General features: G+C 43.4%; 1 long non-coding RNA gene across 1 annotated transcript in view; it reads right to left on the bottom strand.

Moving 5' to 3' along the window:
- LOC142012328 (uncharacterized) overlaps positions 1 to 22257 on the bottom strand; it is a 182003-nt gene that overhangs the window by 112357 nt on the left and 47389 nt on the right. Inside the window, exon 3 of the long non-coding RNA XR_012645313.1 lies at positions 21179 to 21220. This is a non-coding gene — a long non-coding RNA (uncharacterized LOC142012328). The remainder of the gene's footprint in view (positions 1 to 21178; positions 21221 to 22257) is intronic.

Here is a 22257-nt window from a genome sequence, read left to right as displayed (position 1 = left end):
ATCAATTGTCAAACTCAGTCTCAGAACTTTTTATGCAGGGGTAGAGAGCAAATATTTTAAAAGCCTTTCTTTCTGCCTCGCAAAGCATAGCAGAAATATCCATTTTTTAAAAAAAATAATAAAGCCTGAATACTCCCAGCTGAAACTCTCCTTTCAATTGAGGCCACAGGCTAAAGAATGAAAAGACAATGGTGCCAGGGGCCTCCTGGGATCTGGGACTACTGCATTATTCCATCTCAGATGTGCAAGTATCAGATGTTACTTCAGTGAAAAAGGCTGTGTCAGGAATATCAACCCCAACATTTTCCTTTGTATCTCTAATTTTGTACACTTGTGTTACTGAATTCCACAGGATCAGTGTATTTTTTTTCTTGGAACAGGAGGAAGAAAATATACGTGCTGCAATACTATATCTTATTATGTACTAGATGGCTGTAGGAGGCAGCAAAATTTGTATCATATGTAATGCTCTCATTGGCTATAGCTATACAGGTTGAAACTCTTTAATCTGGCACCCTCAGGACCCGACTGGTGCCAAACGAGAGAATTTGAATTTCGAGTGGAGGTCAACCTCCTCTAGCAGCATTACCAGCACTTCCACTGCTTCCTGGGCTCTGAGAAGACATGTAGGGGTAAATTACAGCTAATGAACAGCACAGAACACTGAGAGCCAGGACTGATGGGTGTGAACAAACTTTATGGGACCATGGGAAACTTGGCCACACTAAGTGGCCATCCAGCTAACTACAATCGTGCTGGATTATGGATGTTGCTGTATGAGAGAGTGCCAGACCAGAAAGGTGCAGCTAGTAGCTTAAGTGCAATTTCCATAAGAAACAATGTGAAGGCTGGCCTCTTTGCTGCAACATGTTTATCAATATGGATTCATTCATCTATCTTCAACTTTTCTCTAGGGCCCACTGTGTTAATTTAAAGTGATTTCCAGGTAAACTAGAGTTATTTTAGAAGACTTCAGAGTCTTCTGCTTTTTGGTATTCATGAAGTTTTGCTTAAGGAATATATGTATGTTCAAGCCCATCAATCTAGTTATGGGAGAGAGATTTCATCAAAGGGTTTTTTCAGGGTGCTCTACTGGGGTACAGAATGTGAATTAGCTTAGTTTGTTTTAGAAACTCATCCCAGTAATACTAAATCTGTCCACTGAACAATGAGAAGAGCAGTCAGGAAAGTAATTCAAACACTGTCTTGATGGATTGTATTTTCTAACAGACAACCTATCCTATGTTCTCAATTTCTGAGGGACAAGCTTCACTCATGGATAATTTGCTTTCCACAGCCAACTCTCTGTGTACTTTTTCATGAGGAATGAACCAGAATAATTGGATGCTAATAGCTAAACTGTATAGTGCATAGAATCATAAGAACACTAGAACTGGAAGGGACCTCAAGAGGTCATTGAGTCCTGTTCCCTGCCCTCTTGGCAGGACCAAACACCATTTAGACTATCTCAGATAGATGTCTACCGAACTTGATCTTAAATATCTCCAGTGATGGAGATTCCACAACCTCCCTTGGCAATTTATTCCACTGTCTGACCACCCTGACAGTTCGGAAGTTTTTTGTTGAATATAGTCAGCTCAGAATGGATTAGTGATGATTATGTACTCTATGTATCCTATGACTTTTTAAACAAAGTTTGTGCTTGTGGATCATCTAACCACTATACCCAGATGTACAGAAATGCTCATGCTAATTTGTGCATAGATTAGCTTCAATAACATTTTCTATTCCTGGTCCTGTGCTGGCTTGACACAGCTGCACAAAATGGTAGAAATTCACCCTTTGAGCCCCAGCACAGCAGTCAGCCACCATGTTCCTGGGAAGCAGAACTGACTCTAATGAATGTTACTCACTGCAAATTGGTGCTAGCCTTCTGCAAGAAGACAGTGAGGAGCATAGCTCCACTTTGTCACTACAGGGCAGGAGAAATAGTCAGGCACCAGGGAGAGCTGAGGCTGTACCTGATTAATGGAGGGGAATGCTACTATGGCATACCTGGGGAATGCAAAAAAGGCAATGCTAAGGTTGCACATTCTACCTACATTCTACTTTTCCTGACTTTTGAGTGCTATCTTAGTCAATTGGACTGATCAGGCACATCTACACAGAGCTGCTCTCTTGGTAGCTCCATGCTAATGAACAGTCTCACAATTGCAAATGGCTGCTCATTAGCATAATTGTGCAGCTGATTAGCATTGCTGCATGAGCTTTCACTCTTAGCAGAGGGGGCTGCCATCAGTAAAGAGGTTGTGTGGACATGCCTTTGCCAGCAAAAACCCCCTCTATCACCAGCCCCTTATGCCTGAAGAATTTTTTGCCAACAGAGACACGTCCACACAGCCTCTGTACTGCTGGCAGCCCCCTCTGCCAAGAGTGAGATCTTGTGCAGCTACGCTAATTTTCTTTGTAATTATGCTAATGAGCAGTCATTTGCAATTGTGAGGCTGCTCATTAGCATGAAGTTGCCGGGAGAATAACTCCGTGTAGATGTGCCCACATTCTGACTTACGTGATAAAGATATTTGGTCAAATGCTCATCAGTTGTGCCTTATTTATTCAGCACTTTAGCAATTTAAAGAAGAAAAATGCCTCTGGCAAGCTGGGTTGCAGCAACAATCTGTGTATTTTAAGCTGTCTGCATCTACTTACTTGCTATACCTACTCCCAACAGTATGATTAAATACAAATATCGTTTCCATATATTAAGCACAGCCTTCTTTTCTGATATGCATTGGAATCGATATTTAAAATACAGGATTCTCAAATGGAATAACGTTTTCAGGAATAATTGCCCAAACATACACAGATATTGCTTGCAAGGGTGTACAGACCAGTTAAAATTAATAGTGTGATGAGACATGATTTCTACTCCGCTGAGAATAGAAATAAAGATAATTAAAATTCTGCTTTTCCACACAGATAAAAACTCCCATGTAAAACAACTCATCATTTGTCAGAGAGACACTAATAAAGTGCTAATATTTATCATTGCTTATGCTTGCATATCAACTGTGTGCTGTGTATGTATAAAGGAGTGTAAATACTGTATACATTACAATGTCAATGTGAATTTGAAGCAGTATTGGTTTAAATAGAGATTGTTGAGAGACAATTACCATTCCAACATGTTAAGTTACCTTAGAGTTCCAAGTCTCTCCTTATTGAAAATGAAGATAAATTCAATGGTCAGAGGGACTTAATCAATGGCTACCTTTAATTTCTCATCAAATCATGCGCCTGCTCTTTGCTCTGGTGGGTCTGTGCTATGGGCCTAGCAGGCGCCGTGAGGGAAACCCAGATCCCACACGTACTGAGGACTTCACTTATGGTGGAGCCTATCTGGCTCCAGTGCTAATAGTGCCCTATGAGAGAGGTGGGGAGGAAGAGAGGAGCAGCCTCTCCCTGAGGTGGGGGCTGCACTCAGAGCTATGGATGGAGGTTGGGCAGGAGCAGAGCAGGGAGGCATGGGCGTGGGAACTGGGAAGGGGTTGCTGCAGCACCCCCCCAAACACACATTTTCAGTGGGTTCCAAGCCTCCACCGGTCCTGTAACCAGGATCCTGACCACCACTCGGGCCTCTGCCACCAGTCCTGTGCCTGGGGTTCCAGTTGCTGCCCAGAGCTCTGCCGCTGGCCCTGTGCCTAGGTTTTGAAATTCCCTCCCACTCTGACAAATGCTGGAAAGAGGCGACTTTTCAATCCCTGGCTCCTTTTACCTACTGCGGGAAAAGGTTAAAAGAAATTAGTCGTGATGCCATATGTCTGTTATATTCACCAACCCAAACTGTACAGGCTTATAGAACTGGATAATGAAACTCGTCCTCCAATCTAACTCATTCCCCAAAGAAGTGCTTTAGACATCTAAGGCACATAAGCCTAGGTGGACGTTTCCTGTCTGCGACTCACTAAGCAGACCCATGCCTCTCCCTGCAGACTGGGTTTAGGTATATATCTCAGGCTATGTCTATACTAGCCTGCAAAACTGACCCACTCCAGGGTTTGATTTCATACGTCTAGTGGAGACAAATCGAACTGACCTCTCAATGATAGCGGTCAACCACTGTATTCTTTGTGAGACATGGACAGCTGAGTAAGTCAAGTGCAGATAGGATTGTGTACCTTCAATTGAGTTATTTTGCTTAATGTAGACATATCCTCAGAGAGGGGAGTGAAGTTTAGCACTCACCCCTATTATTAGATTCTCCCATAGGCTAGCTTAGGCAGGGAGCTGCTAAAATGCTGGCTTTTGTTGATCCCATTCTAAGATGCCTGTCTCCCCATGCCTGTCTCCCCATTTATTTTATAGGGTACCTAGGATTATGTCTACACAGCGCCAAGATTTCGAAATAAGCTATTTTGGCTTGTGAGGTGTCTAAACAACACCACATACCAAAATAAAGCTCTATGTCAAGGCATCTCTGTACTTCCCATGAGATGAGGTGTGCAGGGATGCTGGAATAGTGTTTCCATTGTCTCAAAAACTGTTTCAAGACACCAGGAATGTTGTGTAGACATGGGCAGCTATTTTGGGATACCATCAGATCCCAAAATAGTGCCCACCTTCTAGACATAGCCTAGGTGCCAAATTCGGGCTTTGTGGATCGTTCCAGAAATTTTATAAGTACCCAAGAAGTAGGTGTAATGATGTCCAGCTTTGCTACACCCACATGCTATTGTAGCTCCTACAATAAATAACATGGGAAGCCTGGAAACCTCAGAAACTGCATTCCCAGCTCCACCATGCACACACTTGGGAGGAGAAACTTATGCCCTTCAAATGGCTGGTCAACTATTGGGTTGGTGAATAGAGATAAATTGAGGCCTGGCTCCACCTGTTCCCCAACCATCACTGTAGAACCTTGTGCATCTAAGGTTTGTGGGGGGACTTTTTTTCTGACGGGGCAATTGACCCCCAGGAAAAAAATCTGTTGTGGACATGCACAGAGGCTCAGGACTTTTCCTAGGGTGGGGCCAGGAAGGAGGGATTCAGGGTTTGGGAGGGAGGCTCAGGACTGGAGCCCAGGGGGTTGGGATGCAAGAGGAGGTTCTGACCGGGAACAGGGGTTTCACTACAAGATGGAGTTTGGCTGCAGGATAAGCTCAAGGCTGGGGCAGAGATTTGATGTGCAGGAGGGAGCTGATGTCTGGGGCAGAGGTTCTGGGTGGAAGTCAAGGCTCCGGAAAGGGGTTTGCACGAGGGAGTTGCAGGCACTGGTCAGTAGCAGGGCAAAGGCAGAGTTCCCCCAGCCCTAGCCCCATGCTCAGGGATCTTCAACCTGCAGCTCTGGAGCTTCATTCATCTCCTTAAGGACTTCTTTGTGGCTCCTGATGCAACAATTAAAAAGTAAAACAACAACAACAACAACAACAGCAAAACAAACAAAACAAAACAACCCACTTTCCTGGTTATTTTTGATAAACTGTGAACGTCTAAAAGCTCAAACAGTGAACAACTCAGATCTAAATAGCAAGTGATATGTGATCTCCAAAGGTTGGACAGCTCCCCCCAGCATCCTCCAGAGAGAGGAAAGGTTCAGGAGTGAAAGTGAGGAGGACAGTGGTACACATACACACTTTAGGTGTGATGAAATGGAATACGCAAAATGTTTGGGAATATCCTGCAGTAAACACGTATCACATGACAAGTCATTGTGTGTGCGCTGTTATTAGAATAGGGATTACAGAAAGAATGGCTTGACGTTATTTATTCAGGGCCACCTCACATTCACATGTATTGCGGCTCTTGAAGTATTAAGTTCTTTACCAAAGTGGAAAAATTGGCTCTTCTTGATGTTTTCATTGCCAGCCCCTGTCTGTGCTTTTCCCGGAATATGCCACGATAGCTGTGTCTACACGTGCACGCTACTTCGAAGTAGCGGCACTAACTTCGAAATAGCGCCCGTCGCAGCTACACGCGTCAGGCGCTATTTCGAAGTTAACTTCGACGTTAGGCGGCGAGACGTCGAAGTCGCTAACCTCATGAGGGGATCGGAATAGCGCCCTACTTCGACGTTCAACGTAGGGACCGTGTAGACGATCCGCGTCCCGCAACGTCGAAATTGCCGGGTCCTCCATGGCGGCCATCAGCTGGGGGGTTGAGAGATGCTCTCTCTCCAGCCCCTGCGGGGCTCTATGGTCACCGTGGGCAGCAGCCCTTAGCCCAGGGCTTCTGGCTGCTGCTGCGGCAGCTGGGGATCCATGCTGCAGGCACAGGGTCTGCAACCAGTTGTAGGCTCTGTGTATCTTGTGTTGTATAGTGCAACTGTGTCTGGGAGGGGCCCTTTAAGGGAGCGGCTTGCTGTTGAGTCCACCCTGTGACCCTGTCTGCAGCTGTGCCTGGCACCCTTATTTCGATGTGTGCTACTTTGGCGTGTAGACGTTCCCTCGCAGCGCCTATTTCGATGTGGTGCCACACAACGTCGAAGTTGAACATCGACATTGCCAGCCCTGGAGGACGTGTAGACATTATTCATCGAAATAGCCTATTTCGATGTTGCTACTATTATAAGCTATTTCGATGTAGGCTTCACGTGTAGACGTAGCCGATGTGGGCAGACAGATTTGCACAATGCACACTGACTTTGTCCCCTGGCTGTGCTCCCACAACTCCCATTGGCCTCAGCTTCCTGCCAACAGGAGCTGCGGGCGCAGGCACACGCACACTCAGAGCTTTCCTTACCACCCATCCCTGCGTGTAAGAGCCACGGGGGCAGCTGACCAGGCTGACACCCTAGTGCCTCCTCCACACCAACAGCCATGTGAGCTGAATCACACATTTCCAGCCCTGCAGGGGAGGGATGGGTGCTGAGGCTCAGGGCTTCCAACACATGGCACAGAAACTTTCCATGGGCTGGATCAAATTAAGCAGTGAGCCAGATCTAGCCTGTTGACCAGGGATTTCTCACCCCTGGGAGGGAGAGAACAGCATCTAAGGTCCTAAAAGTGGACCGATTCTGCCTGACTACCTACATGTTATGCAAAGGGTGGGAAAGCTTCTTCTTCCTCTTCTCACTGCTGTGCACCCATGTAATGACAGGGCTGAACGTGACCTAAGAGGAAGAGCCAAACATTCACAAGAAGGTCAAAGACAACAAGGTCCATGTGCTGGATTAACATCAAGGAAATATCAGCAAGGGCACAGATTTAACCTCGCAGAAGATGTTACTATTATTATCAGTGAGGGTGAGAAGAAAGGATTTTTAAAATCCCCCCAAAATATTCCTAAAACAAACCTGAAAGAAAGATGATGCTGAAATAAAATGAAAGCTTTAATAAAACAATTTATGATATATGGTGGCTAAGGTTATTTTTAATCTATTAAAATTATGTACACTAACATTTATGTTACCTCATTTTGTTTCTTCTGTGGTATATCAGAGAGGAAGTTGAGATGTAGACCAGATGATCATGATAAGGCCTGAAGTTCTGTTTCAAATATCATCTTTGTTTATTACTTTTTAAAAAACTGGCTGGACAACAAATGTTACGCCTGAGGTTTTAAATTTTTTAAAAAATATGAGCTGTTCCCTTAATGATCACAGCATTTAGTGAAACTAAAAGCATTGGAGCTGACAGATTTGTGCGGGATAGGAGTTGTGGACTTAAATGCTTTGAGTGTCTTCGTACTGTGCTCACAATACAAGTTATATATTTCGTTTGAATTTTAAAATATAGCCCCTTTGGATTCAATGCTTAATGAAAACAGAGCATTGCACTATGAAAGGTGACCTATTGAAGGCAAAGTGCTAATAAGTAGCAGATTGTTCAACATGACCTAAACTCCTTTTTTATTGAAAAATGGGATCTACAAAGGTACTTTGTAATATGTTTCATAAGGACTTAATTTTGCTCAGCAATAACAGGACCATTAAATCTGCTTAGAGCCTGGATTACAAGAAAACAGGGATAGTTATATTCTCTTTTGCCATTTTTTGTTAGAAGAAATGCACATCTGTCATTTCCTCTTAAGACATTTAAAAAAGAAATAGGAGATACTTGCTAAAGCTCCTCCTCGGGATGGGGGAGAAGGATGGCTCTTCATATCATTTAACACATACACGGCTATAAAAAAACAGGATGGCAAGCATTGTAACTGTCTTCCATTTACATTCATCACAGATGACTGCATAACTCACAAGAGGGCTAATGAATTACATTCCTACCTTCCCAGAATGGGTGTCGACAGAGCTCTTACATGTATAATGTTTTCGTTACACCTACCATTATCCATCTAGCTGTAAAAGTGATCACATTTTTAAGATAGCATGCTTCATTACTGTGACTGCTGCTTAAGAGGCTGATCACGATCATCTCCCTGTTATCTTGTGCTCCCCCAGCTGTTTGTCATATTCATCTCTTGTCTCTTGTGTTAAAATGAGATTGTAAGCTCTCCTGTGCATGACTTTGTTATTTGTTTGTACAGTGCCAAGAACAGTGGTGCTGGGGCCTATAGACATTAACTCAACGTAAATAGGATGCACATGCTAAGATGGGATGAGCCCAGGTGTGGAATTTGGAGTAGCATTCCTTTTATTCAGTTAAATAACATTCTATTGCAGTGGAGAGGCAGCAATTAACAGGTTTCCCATTTAGTCTGTGTACACTGCTAGTCCTTCTCTTCAAACTCAAGGGCAGGGAAGGCAGGACGGGTTCAGGTAAATATAGCCCCATTTGCAACAGTGACACCTGGGTTTCATCTTCCCCCAAATCCATCTGACTGGAGCACTAATTTTGGTTTCAGTCTCCATAGCAATCTGAGCTATGAATCAAAAGCCATAGGATGTTCTTCCCCAAGAGGAGTGGAGTAGTAGGCCACAAGGAAAGCAGCACTTATTTTGGAGAGTCAGACGGGGCACACCAAAGTGAACAGAGGACTCAACACAGCTCTTAATTATCTCTTGTGGTTCGTGGATGATATAGTTATCATTGAGGAAGATGAAGAGAAGCTAGTGAAAACAGTGCAGGTGTTACATGAAGAAGGAAAGTGGTATGGGCTGATTGTGAACATCGATAAAACAAAAACAATGGTATTTGGAGATAAGGAAATAGGAGGGAAGATCAGTGTAGATGGTACTGAACTAGAAAATGTAGAGAAGTTCACAATGTGGGGAGCAACATAACTTATGATCTAGACTGTGAGGAGGAAATAGTGACTAGAATAGTGAAAGCAAAAGCGAGTTTGAAGGCGATGGATAAGATCTGGAAAAGCAAAGCAATTAGCTTAAGAATGAAGCTGAGTGTCTTGAAAACGTGTGTATTCAGCAGCATGTTGTATGGTGTTCAAAAGAAGTTGTCATAGAAAAATTCTGAGAATAGGATGGATGCAGAAGGTCACCAATGAGGAATTATATAGGAGGATAGAGCCGAAAGAGAACCTGCTGCAGAAGGTTATAAAACAGAAGCTACAACTGTTTGGGCATATTTGCAGAATGGACAACAAGAGAAAAATCAAGACCCTGGTATTCGGCATAATGCACAGTTTGAATAGGAGAGGCAGATACCACAGAGACTGGGTAGATGATGTAGTAGATTGGCGTGGAGCTAGTCTACAGAAACTAAGTCACTCCACACTAGACAGGGAAAGATGGAAGGAAATAGTGAGAGACGCACCAGACACCAATGGGCGCCGAGCCCATGATTATTGATGATGATGATGATAATGCTGGCACAGGGCATTCCAGACCAATGTATGTTGCTGCTGCTGCTAACTCAATGACTTGTAAACAGCCTTGTTTGTCCTCTAAGTCTAGAATGGGGGTGGGGAGGGGAATCATTTTTGCTGGGTGTGCCCCTCCACGAATTTTGGTAAGCTGTCAGGGGCTGCACATTTCTTATTAATGAAGAAATTATTAATATCACAATTGTTTGCAGTGGCCAGCAAGATACAGCCCATGGCCCATATCCTGCCCACAGGCTGCATCTGGCCTGTTTACTCTTTGTATCTCAGTGCAGGAGAAGTGACAGGGGCCAGAAACTGTGGGCTTTTTAAATATCTGCAACAGCCCCAGGCAGCAGCCAGGCAGTGCAGTAGCAGTGAGGGCTGTGAGCTGCGAGCCCCAAAGAACTTTATATTGCTGCTATGTAAAGAGATCCCAGTCCCCCTTGCAACCCTGCTGCCTGGCCACTGCCTGGGGTTCCTGTGTCTATTTAAAAGGCTTGCAGCTCAGCTGCCAGGGTAGTAGTGGGCCTGGGAACCACAGGTTTTTTAAATATCTGCAGAAACTCCTGGAAGCAATCGAGCTATGCGGAAACAGCAGCAGCCAGAAGCCCTTTAAATAGCACCTAATAGGCCTTTTCTTAGGCTTAAACTGCCAATAATTAATGATTAACTAATTAATTTTCTGTGTGGGTAAACAAGCACAAAGAGCAGTTAAGTGACTTGACCAGGATCACATAGTGAGTCTATGGCAGAGCTAGGAACAGAAGCCATTTCTCCTGACTGCCAGTCTCCCTGCACTCACCTCTAGAGAACACTCTATAAATGTTTTAATCTTTAATAAAATCTTCTGGGTATCTCTATCCTGTACCACAGACTGTTTTAAAGTATTCATGGGTTATTTGTTTATGAATCTTAAATAAATCTATTAAACACTCAGCATTATTTTTAGTTAAATTTTGTTGTTTCCCACCAACCCCCATTCTATTTAATAATTGATTTTGTTTTGGATACATAAATATGTCCTGAGTGTATTTGTCATTTCCTCATGTTTACAGTAGGGATTTTTTTCTCATAAATATCACATTTTGCTCTTCATAGAAAGACTGCCTTTCTGATACATGCACATTTCAAAATCATTCCCAGATCATGTATTTTGCAATTGCATCAGTGTGCTTGATAGAACTGCACTTCATGCTTCATGGAGAAACCAATGTTTTAGTTTCTCACTCATCACATGGTCACGGAGAACAGAACCATCCCATATATAAAAGCCCTGCGGTAGTCTATAGTAATGGATGCACATCACCTCACACATGCCCCCACCCCCATCCCTCTCTTCTTGGCCATTACTGAATCTGTGCATTAGAGGCAGCACAAGGAAATGTGTGGAATGATAAAGCAGGAATCTTTCCTAAATGCCCAGGTAAGTAGCATAGTAGAAGTCCAGGAAATCACCTGCTCTCCCAGATATAGAGCTTACGGTACAAGAGTTGGGGAACTGGGGTTTAAAATGAGAAAGAAGAGCTGACTGTTTAAAATGAAGGATGGGTTAAAACCCCAACCCCATCTTAGGTTGGCCAGAAGTGGATAACTCAATGTCTTAGTGCAGTAGGGCACATGGTGGGTGGGGGCGTCTGCATGTCAGCAATGCCTGAGTATTTTTACTATTCCTATTAAGGATAAGGCACAAATCAGATACACTGGGCCTTATTGCATATATTTATTTATACAGCCCACAGCAGCAAACCATTCAGCCTGTTTCAATGAGACTCAGACTCACGGAGCTCACGGTATTGCACAATAAATATCTGCATGCGTGTTGTGGCTTGACATGGAGCTCAAGCTCTAAAGCTTAGGAACATAGTGGGCTTTGTGCCCCAAACAGCAACTTCAAAAGCATCAGCTAGACATCTATTTTAGCATAGTGGCAAGGACTCTGTTAGCCGAAGCCTGTTGACTTCGGTTGGAGGTTCATGGCTAGAGACTGTGTAGATGTACTCCATTCTGCTCTCCCTCACAACAGCATAGATAGGAGTAATGCCACTGGAATGAATGGAGTTGCAGGACTGTATTACTGGTGAAGATGAAAGAAGAATCAAGCCCTACATGTCTCATTCCTCTCCTAAATTAGATTCTTCCATTCATTTCACTTAAATGGCTCCAAACTGGAACACTCTATAGATAGAGTTGGAAGGATTAGATTTTTATTGGTAAATGTGGCTTTTACCATATACACATAACCAATCAAAAAAAAAAAAAAAAAGAAAAAGAAAACAGATAAAGCAAGAAAAATTGCCTGAGGGCTTAGTAGAGTCAAAATACGGCGATTTAGGTTTTTGAACTAGACTTGTTAGAAAAAGACTTGCAAACTAATAGTAAAACCTGGCATATTTTATGGATTTAAGGTATTTACTTTATGTATTTTGATCTGATGTTAACAATTTGTGTTATAAAAATTAAACATCTTTAACTTCTGTGAATCTCAGTGTATATATCATCGTCAAATCATTGTCTATGCTCCCTTAATTTCCTGGGACTCTGAAAATTTAAATCAATAAAAGTCTTCAAAAATCAAAATCATCCAGGCTTAAGAGAAAGTTGGTGCATATGTTTTTTTCTACATTGAGGCCTAGTCTACTCCTAAAACTTAGGTCAACCTATCTTTGTTGTTCAGGGTGTAAAAAATCACACATCTGAGAAACACGATGAGGCCAATGAAAGCCCTTCTAGAGACATTCTTAGAATTCTCATGTCAACCTATGTATGGCCTCCGGAGAGGATGTATTAATGGCAGTGATGGAAAACCCCTTCTTGTGCTATAGTAACGGTCTATGGAATGATGCTACAATGGTACAGTTGTAGCAGTACTGTTGTGTACCATCTGTAGCATAAATGTACCATGAATGACTTTTCTATTTTCAGTTACTTTATTATTTAAAAATTTGGGAAATGTGGATGGTCATGTAAAATAAAGCAGTAAATCTTATATTCCCCACTCCTTGAGACTGGAGGGATGAGGACCTGGAAGTGTGATAACACAGCAAATAGAAATGCATGAAAAATTATAGATACACTTTTTTTTGGGGTGCGGGGGTTCAGAAATTCAGATTCAAGTGAACCATTTTTCAAATTTGCATCAGACTCTCTTAACAGTTTAAATGAGGAACAAAATAATCTGGAAACAACAGAATGCTCAGTTTTATAATTTTTGAAATAAAGTATTTTAATATTTTGTTTCCAGATGACTTCTTATTACCATTTTACCCTAATTTCATTTAAAATACTTTTCAGAAGCCCTCTACAATGAAGGAAAAAGGATTTTTTCAACTTTACTACTTCACTCAAAAAGTTGACATATGTTTTTTATTGGCCTAATATGATTTTTTCCCCTCTGTTTGGTCATGAAACAGAAAATCAGTTATTAGCATGGCCAAGCTGTCCCCTGCCACCCCCACCTGGTGGCTTAGATGTCCCCTCATGCAGGACCTGGCCCACCCCCTGGCAGCTTAACCACCCTGTGTGGGGACCAAACCACACCCTGGTGGCTTAACCACTGCCTGGTGGGGCCCGAGCTGACTTCCAGCAGCTTAACTATTGCCCTGGGGGAGCCCAAACTATCCCGCCTGGTGGCTTATCTGCCCTGCCTGGGGCACAAGCTACGCCCCCCCCCCGCCTTTCAGGACCCAAGCCACCCTTGGGGGATCCCAAGCTGCCTCCTCCACAGTGGGGCCTATGTCATCCCCCAACCTGGCAGCTTACCCATCCTTCCCTGTGCAGCCCAAATCTCCCCACATGGACCCAAGCTGGGCACACATCTGTCTCATGGGGTTCTAGCTGAACACCATGAGTGGGGCCTGAGTCCCCCCAGTCATGCCCAAATCTCCCTGTGCAGGGCCCAAGCTGGCTGCCCTCCTTTCCTAGCAGGGCCCAACCACTCCCCTGGAGGGGACTGAACTGCCCCCCCAGCCAGACCCAAACTACCTCCCCAGTCCCCAAGCTTAACCGCCTCCCACCCTGCACATTCCAAGCCAAGATCACTCACCTTCCCCAGCTGCTGTGGCTCCCTTTGGCTCTCCTTCATGCAGCATAGCTGGGGAAGCTCCCAGGGCTGTGCTGATAATATGACTCAATTTCATTGCTTTGCTGAAATCAATGAAACTGAAAACAACAAGAAGTCTTGTGGCACCATATAGACTAACAGAGATTTTGGAGCATAAGCTTTCGTGAGCAAAGACCCACTTCATCAGATGCATGAGTGGGGGCGTGGTTTCAGAGGGGTGTTTAAAGAGTGGGGTCCCAGGAAAAGGGAGGGCCAGAGCTGACAAGGTCTATTCAGCAAGGTGGAAATGGCCCAGTATCAATAGTACTATCAAAAGAGGAAAAAAGACAAGTTAGATCAGATAAGGGGATGTGAGCCTTTGTCAGAGTCTAATGGGGAGATATTAACATCCAGGGCAGAGAAGCTGTTTTTGTAAGGTGTGAGCCACTCTCAGTCTCTGTTCAATCCTTGGTTAAAGGAGTCAAATTTGCAAATAAATTGCAGCTCAAAGATTTCTCTCTCCATTTGATTTTTGAAATGTCTTTGTTTCAGGACTGACACCCTTAAATCTGCTACTGAGTGTCCAGGGAGATTGAAGTGTTCCCCCACAGGCTTTTGTACATTACTAGTCCTGTTGTCTGATTTATGTCCATTTATTCTTTTATGGAGAGACTGTCCAGCTTGGCCAATGTAAATTGCAGTGGGGCATGCTGGCACATGATGGCATATATTATATTAGTCGACGTGCAGGTAAAGGAGCCCCAGATGGTATGGTTGGTGTGAGGTCCCTCTGATGATGTCACTGGTGTAGATATGTGAGCACAGTTGGCAGCAAGGACCGTTGCAGGGGCTGGTTCCATGCCTAGAGCCACTGGTTTGTGATTTGTAGTGGCTGGTAAGGATTTGTTTAAGGTTGGCGGGCTGTCTGTAGGTGAGGACAGGCCTGCCTCCCAAGGTCTGTGAGAGTGAAAGATCATTGTTCAGGACAGGTTGCAGATCACTGATGATGTGTTGGAGAGGCCTTAAGTGGGGGCCGTATGTGATGGTCAGTGGCTTTCTCTTGTTTTCCTTGTGAGGCCTGTCTTGTAGCAGGTGGCTTCTGGGTACCCGTCTGGCTCTGTCAATCTGTTTCCTCACTTCCTTAGATGGGTACTGTAGTTTGAGGAAAGCTTGGTAAAGGTCTTGTAGATGTTTGTCTCTGTCTGATGGATCAGAGCAAATACAGTTGTACCTTAGTGCCTGGCTGTAAACAATGGATCATGTGATATGCCCTGGATAGAAGCTGGAGGCTTGTAGATAAGCATAGCAGTCCGTGGGTTTTCAGTATAGGGTGGTATTTATGTGACCATTGTTTATCTGCACGGTAGTGTCCAGGAAGTGAATCTCTTGTGTGGACTGGTCCAGGCTAAGGTTGATGGTGGGGTAGAAATTGTTGAAATCAGTGGAACTCTTCCAGAGCCTCTTTCCCATGGGTCCAGATGATGAAGATGTCATCAAAGTAGTGCAGGTAGACGAGGGGCACTGTGGGAAGAGAACCTAGGAAGCATTGTTCCAGGTCAGCCATTAAAAATGTTGGCATCCTGGGGGGCCATGCGGGTGCCCATAGCAGTGCCACTGATTTGACAGTATAATTTGTCCTCAAATCTGAAATAGTTGTGGATGAGGACAAAGTCACAAAGCTTGGCCACCATTTGTGCCTTGGTCTCATCAAGGATAATGTTCCTAACAGCATGGAGTCCATCTTCACATGGGATATTGGCGTAAAGGGCCTCTAAGTCCATGGTGGCCAGGATGGTGTTTTCAGGAATGTCACCAATGGATTGTAGTTTCCTGAGGAAGTTGGTGGCATCTCAAAGAAAGCTGGGGGTGCTAGTAGCATAGGGTCTAAGTATAGAGTCCACATATCCAGACAATCCTGTGGTGAGGGTTGCAATGCCTGAGATGATGGGGTGTCGGGGTTTCGAAGGTTTATGGATCTTGGGTAGCAGGTAAAATAAACCTGGTTTGGGTTCAAGGGGTGTGTCTGTGTAAATCTGTTCCTGTGTTTTTATTGGGAGGGTCTTGAGCAGATGCTGTAGTTTCTTTGTGTATTCCTCAGTGGGATCCTTGGACAGAGGCCTGTAGAATGTGGTATTGGAGAGATGCTTGGCAGCTTCCTTTTGGTAGTCTGTCCTATTCATGATGACAACCGTGCCTCCTTTATCCGCCTCTTGGATGACAATGTCAGAGTTGTTTCTGAGGCTGTTGATGGTGTTGTGTTCTGCACGGCTCAGGTTATGGGGTAAGCGATGTTGCTTTCCCACCATGTCTGACTGTGCATGCTGGCGGAAGCATTCTATGTATAGGTCCAGTTTGTCATTTCGCCCATCAGGGGGAGTCCATGAGGAATTCTTTTTCTTGTACCATAGGTGGGAGGGTACCTGTGGGTCAGTGCGTTGTTCCGGTTCATGTTGGAAGTATTCCTTGAGTCATAGACGGTGAAAGAAGGCTTCCAGATCACCACAGAACTGTATCAATTTTGTACGGGTGGTGCGGCAGAAAGAGAAATACAAGGAAATTGAGTCCTCTTTCAGCCAGCAGGACACTGGAAGCCAGAAGGGAGCCTCAGCAGCAGCTGCAAATGGCTCTTTAAAGAGGCACTTGTCTTGGAGCTGCTCAGTCACCTTTTAAAAATTGTGGCTCCAGGAAAAAAGGTGATGGAATGCCGCTTTGCGGTGTTCAGACAGAAAACAAAAAGCCCTGGTAGCATGTATCGGCTATGTCTACCCAGCAACATTATTTTGAAATCATCCATTCCAGAATAGCTATTCCGAAATAGCCTATTTTGAAATTACACAGATACACAGAACACATTTCGAAATAGCGACTGATGGCTTCTCAAAGCTGCTGGTGGGATATTTTGTTCTAGGTTTTTATCTCTTGTTCATTCAAGAAATGCAGAGAAGCAAAACCTTATGGCAAAGAGAAGCCTACTTACACTCTGACTGCTCTCAGAAGGAGCTGTCACAGAGTTCAGATGGGGAGATGGCAGTGGTGGTGTAAAATCACACTGCTCTTTCATGTCATGACACTTGGCCTTTGTGCTCCTCTTCCCCAATGTGTTTGTCTGCTCATGTGTCAATAAGTAATTCCATCCATGCTTATGATCCAGTCATTTGATTTTAACTACCTGGGCACATTTGGAAGCAAGAAAATAGTCTATCCTCATGGAGTATTTTAAGATTTGCTTTTTTTTTTTTTTAAAGAGTTGAATGCAGTCTTCATTCATGGCAGCAACAGCAGAGAGTGAAAGAAAATTATGAAGGGGATACAAATTATAGTAACACGAGTCACCAGTAAAAAGAGCCTTCAAATTTTAAAGGTCTTTCCCACGTGTGTACCTATACTTCTCTCCTAGTTCTATAGGCCCCTTACATGAACACACATGTAAATACTTTGCATAGTGTTTTGCATTCTGAGTTCTCACTTAATACATACAGATAAGTTTTGAAGACACTTTATTGACACTGGATTCCACACCAGACAAGAGCAACTAGAACAGGGTGACCATCCATCCTGTACTGGGTGGGATGGTCCCCTATTTGGGACACTAAAAAAGCAACCCAACCTATTTTTTGAAAGGAACGAATTGTCCTGTATTCAGGCTGTCCCCCACACGACTGCTGGCAGAAGTCACTTCCCCAAGCCTCGGGGAAATCGGGGGAGCCTGGGCAGCTGCAGCTTCCCTGGGGCTCCGGGGCAGGCCCAGCAGTTGCTTCTTCCTGGGAAGCCCCGGGGGCTACTGTTTCTCTGGGGCTCCCAGGGAGGCTGGCAGCTGTGGCTTCCCCAGGGATCTGAGGCAGGGCCAGTGGCTGCCACTTCCCTGGAGCTTCGGGGGAGAGACAGCAGCTGGCTTGACAGAGCCAGGAGGAGATGCCCACCCCCTCATAGCTCCCTGTCCTATATTTGGGACAGGGAGATATAGTCGCCCTAAACTAGAATGATGAATTGTCTAGAAGATATGACATGAGAGAAGATTAAAGGCAGTGGGCTTGTTTAGTCTGGAAAAGAGAAGGCTGAGATGGGACATCATAGCTGCTTTCAAGTATCTAAAAGGGTACTACATGGAGGAGGGAGAAAAAATTACTCTCCTTAGACCCTGATGATAGAACAAGAAGCAATGGGTTTAAATTGCAGCAAGGGAGGTATAAGTTGGACTTGATGCCCTCTTGAGGTCCCTTCCCATTCTAGTATTCTATGATTCTATGAATATCCGACCTCCACCAGGTAAAACTATGAAGGTGCATCAAGATGTGCTGCAATCCCGTTGGAGAACTACGAAGAGGCTTGTCCATGATTGCTTTTTGAGATGTATGGTATAATTACAGTATTGCTGGAGGGCCATACACATACTGATGGAATATTCTACTTCACATCCCTCTTGTTCAACTTAACCTTTGCCCAGCTTTATTCTTTGTGAAGGAAATATAATGGCAGTGTCTGCACAGTGAGTTCTTTAATGTCCAGCAGCGGGCAACATGAGCTATGGAAATCAGGCTGAAGGTCACTAGAGCCCTGGATTTTGTAAATGCAAACCTAGCACAGTGATAGACTTAGTGGAAGGAGAAGTTCAAGTTGTGCACAGACCTGGACATGCAGAAGAACAACAGAACTTACCCTCACGTCACCCATATTTAAAAGCAATATATAGACTAGTACACAACATTTTAAAAAAACAACAGATGAGCTGTAAAAATGATGAGTCAAATTAATATTGCAAAACCAAGTTTACTGACAAAGAGCACAATCAATATTTAGAAGGGTGTATGTCTTCGGGATACTCTAACCACCAGGGTTTTCAAAATCTGCAACATCTGAAAACATCACACACAGAAATCAGGAAATTTGTTTGAAAGGGAAAGGGTAATTAAAATCTCCAAAAGCATTTAGAGCAACACATTGGTCGTTACATTTTCCTCCTCAAAAAGATGTCCTTAGAGAGAGAATTCTTCAGATTCCACAGGGGCAAGACACTCTCAGGTGTGAATATCAGGAATGTAACCAGAACAAAAGAGCCTTTGCAGAGATATATTTTGGGATTCAGAGGCAGCAGGAAAAAGAACTCAATAAGTTAAGTTTATCGCAAATTAGAGGAACTTCACTGGTGGATGGAACTGTGGAGCAAGAGAGCAATATAGAGTGGAACGAAAGCTGATGAATCACTGTCATTTGTATTGGTAAAAAAAGCAATAGAAGATCCTTCAATGTCAGCATTAGATATGAAACATGCTCCTTGCTATATTAAATTGCATTTTATTGAAACAGCCAAGGTAAAGTTTAAGTCAAAATTCCTCATAGTGTTTACATTTAAGCTGTATTATTGTGTAGCTGAGGCATCAGATGATTGAGCACCTCAAGAACATCATCCCATTTGAAAATACTGAGTACTCTCCAGTCATTAGTGAGATTTTTACAAGTTTAATAATTAGAAAAATATATTGTTTTTAATGCATTTGCATTGTAGCCAAAAATTAAAGTAAAGAACATAACTGGGGTTTCAAAGGACCATGGACATGCAACAGATGGAGTATTCAGGGAAAGGGATGTGATTCAAAGTCCCTAATGGCATGACTACAATCATTTTCTGTGGGCCTACCCACTTTCTTCCACTTGTTTCCCCCACCTCTCCTCCCTCCATGTGCACAAATTCATTTCTGCACACACAACCTCATCTTAACCCTCGCTAATCCGTCCCATTCTGACCCCGCTTGTATGTTCTACCTTCTATCATTGCTGCTGATTGGTATCTTTTATAACTGGCACATTTTTAAAGCCGTGCCGTTATGCTTTGTCTGTGCAGAGGACCCCTCCGGACACTCATTCCAACATCCATCTGCCCAGCACAGTGCTAGCTCTGCCTCTTTATTTATTTGAATGTAATGTAATTACACTTATGTGCTATCAATTTTATCTTTGTTTCCCACTAGTTAAATCCATTTCTGTGCATTTGTTTCATGATGCATTCGTGGATATGTATAACCTATGCATTTATTCATCTCGTCAAGTATTCATGTACTGGATTCCTGTGTTCATTATTGACGGAAATGATTCATCCTAACGAGTCCATGGGAACAGAAGAAAGAACATATAATACCAAAATAACTTAAATTATACAAAATGTGTCAGGAAAATGTATACATATATATGTGTGTATTTAACGCTGGCTCTGATTAAAAAGCACCATACCTGAAAATGGTTATGCATGCTGACCAGTTGCTGATTTATAAAACCCTTTCGCCTGTCTAATGTGATCTGAGATATCCATGTGCAGAGTCGAAAATACTAAGGAAAACAAACAAACACAAAACCAAGCAGTCCTGTAGCACCTTAGAGACTAACAAATTTATTAGGTTATGAGCTTTCATGGCCACTTCTTCAGATGATCTGAGTAGACAAATAGAATCCAGGGTTCATATAACATGGCAGGAGTGGGGGAAGGAAAGAGGGAGAAAGGGTTAGCTGTTGTTAGTAGGACCTGTTTGTGAAGCAAATTAAGTAGGATGTGGCTCATTAATGAGAATATTAAAGGTGGGGCAATTGCCCTTGCATGGCATAAGATAGCTGAGATCTCTGCTAAGGTCTAGGTTAAATGTGTCAAATTTGTAAATGAATTCCAGTTCTGATGTTTCCCTCTGAAATCTTGTGGTAAAATTTTTCTGTAGAAGAATGGCTACTTTTAAGTCCTCAGTTGAATGTCCAGAGAGGTTAAAGTGTTCCCCTCTAGGTTAATGTATATTCCAATTGCTGATGTCAGATTTATGTCCATTTATTGTTTGGCACAGAGACTGTCCAGTTTATCTAATGTACCTGGCAGAGGGGCATTGCTGGCACATGATGGCATATATCACATTAGTGGATGTACAGGTGTATGCACCCACGATGGCATGGTTGATGTGGTTAGGTCCACTGATGGTGTTGCTTGCATAGATATGTGGACAGAGCTGGCAATGATGTTTGCCATAGCGAAAGGTTCCTTGGTTAGTGTTTCTATGGTATGGTGTGTGGCTGCTGGTGAGTATTTTCTAGTCTATAAACAAACAAATATTATTCTGCACAGTTAGAGGCTTTGTAGAGGGAGGCCTGGAACAAGTAAATGAAGGGGAAATCTATGGGTATGCACCCATTACTATCCCTGGTACATTTTTCATTACCTAAAGAATAGGAGTTGGGGCAGGAAGAGGAGCAGGGCAGGAGGCGATAAATAGAATTTAAAAAAAAGACAGTTCCCACTCTATCACTCTATTCTGAAATTATATTTAGCAAGTAGAATAAAGACCCTGTGTGGATTTTAGAAGATAATCTCCACTTTGTAACACCGTCCAGAACTGCAGAGAAGCAGTAGTTAGTTAAAAGGAAGCCAGGATTTAAGTTACAAAAATAATTTATAGTCACTGAGTTAAATAGTGGCAATAAATCACTGACCTTTGTTGGTTGATAGGACAACTTCTCTCTGATGAATTTGGCCTGAAAAATAAAGCAAGTACAAAGTGGATTAGCAATAATTAGAGCCCTGCAAATCCATGTATATCTACTTTATAGCCACAGTATCCACATCCATGTATGTCAATGTGAATGTCTGTGACTATTTTTGCAAGTAGGGATGCAGAGGAGATACAGATTTTGTATCTGTACAGGGCTCTAGTAATAAGTCTTGTGTCCTTCACATTCTTTTTGGGGTGATATACATTCCCGGAATACACAGAGGAGCATTCCCTGAGTCAGAGTCTGTGCTAGTGACATGGAAAACTCACGATCCTGAATTGAAGACAAAGATACATGATTCCCACAAACTGCAAACTTAGTGAAGGACAATGGCTCTTTCAGACATCCTGCCATGGATCAACAGAGAGGGACAGAAACTTAAGCTGCAGGGGTGGAAACCAAAGGCTGATTTAGACAGGATGAAATATAACAAGCTCCTCGAAGCCTTTGCTGTGGCTGCATTAGAGGGCAAGAGAACCTTTTAAAAATGTGGACACCAGAACTAGATGCAGTATGCCAGTATTAGTCTCAGTTGTGATGTGCAGAGAGGTAAAATCACCTCCTTGTCCTCATGCCTGGTCTTTGCTCCATGGTTTATACATCCAAAGATTGGATTAATGCATTTTGCCATGACATGGCCCTTAGAGCACCAAGTTGCTTGTCCACTATGACCCCCGGATCCTTTTCAGAGTCTCTTTTTCCAAAGATACCTTCCCTTCCCTCCCTCTGTTTCCGTCCTTTTGCAGTTATTTCCTGTGTGCTTTGTTTCTAGTTGCACAGCTTTGGATCTGGTTGTGTTAAGTGCATTTTGTTTGATGGGTTAGCTATTCACCACGCGGTTTGGCTCACACTGCACCATCATTTATTATGCCATCAGCCTTTATGGCACTGGCAAATTTATCCACAATGATTTTGTATTTTCTTCCAGATCATCAGAGAAAATGTTGACTATTGTGCTGAACTCACGTTTCAGTCCTCCCTCCCACCCCATTAAAGGAGAAGTCCCCATTCACAACTGC

Source organism: Carettochelys insculpta, chromosome 1, assembly GCF_033958435.1.
Source record: "Carettochelys insculpta isolate YL-2023 chromosome 1, ASM3395843v1, whole genome shotgun sequence".
Lineage (NCBI taxonomy): Eukaryota > Metazoa > Chordata > Testudines > Carettochelyidae > Carettochelys > Carettochelys insculpta.
This window is presented reverse-complemented; position numbering and strand designations above follow the sequence as displayed.